The sequence below is a fragment of the Acyrthosiphon pisum genome, chromosome A2 (assembly GCF_005508785.2).
Source record: "Acyrthosiphon pisum isolate AL4f chromosome A2, pea_aphid_22Mar2018_4r6ur, whole genome shotgun sequence".
Taxonomy (NCBI): Eukaryota; Metazoa; Arthropoda; class Insecta; order Hemiptera; family Aphididae; genus Acyrthosiphon; species Acyrthosiphon pisum.
This window is the reverse complement of record NC_042495.1, coordinates 13,680,755-13,681,558: the sequence shown is the minus strand read 5'-3', so window position 1 is coordinate 13,681,558 and position 804 is coordinate 13,680,755.

The window sequence follows — 804 nt, the reverse complement described above, 5'->3', positions numbered from 1 at the left end:
TTGAAATTTAATAGAAGGCTCCTAGTATATTGTTTCAAAGGCAGATGAAAAATATTAAAAATCGTTAGTCACAGTTTTTTTTTTTAAGCATTTAAAGTTCAAAAAATGACAAAATATGGAAAAATCACGAAAATTTGCAAATTATTTCGAGTTATAAATTCATAAAAATTTTTCTTTTTAAATCTAAGATTTTAAAATGTAATACAAGATTCCTTATAGGATAATCTACCTTTACCAAAAAAAAAATGTCTATAAGAAACTCAAATTAAATTTTTATGGGCGTTTGAAATTCATATTTTTACAACATTTGATATTCACTCGATTTCTTACGTAACGATTTTCTTATTTTGTTGTAATTAAAAAACGAGTGACTGTAGAAACTTGAAAATTTCACTGAATGTTTATATTAGCATTTCCTATACACCATACAATTTTGAAAATATTTTGACTCTTTTTGAGCTGTTTACGGACATTGTAAGTTTTCAATTTTTTTAGTTTTTTTTTTCTATAAATATCAATAAAGTCTTATCTGTTGGGCCAAAAAGTGTATAAATTTAATACAAAGCTCCTGATACATTGTTACAATAGCAGTTGAAAAATATTAAAAATACATAGTCACAATTATTTTTTATAAGCATTTGAAGTTGAAATTTTGACAAAATTTATCAAATTTAAAATTGAATAATTATTTTGTAGTTAAAAATGTATAAAATGTTCAACTTTTATATCTAAGAATTTGAAAATTGAAAACAAGATTCCACGTAAGTAATTAATTCTGTTACCAAAAAATCTAAAAAATACATT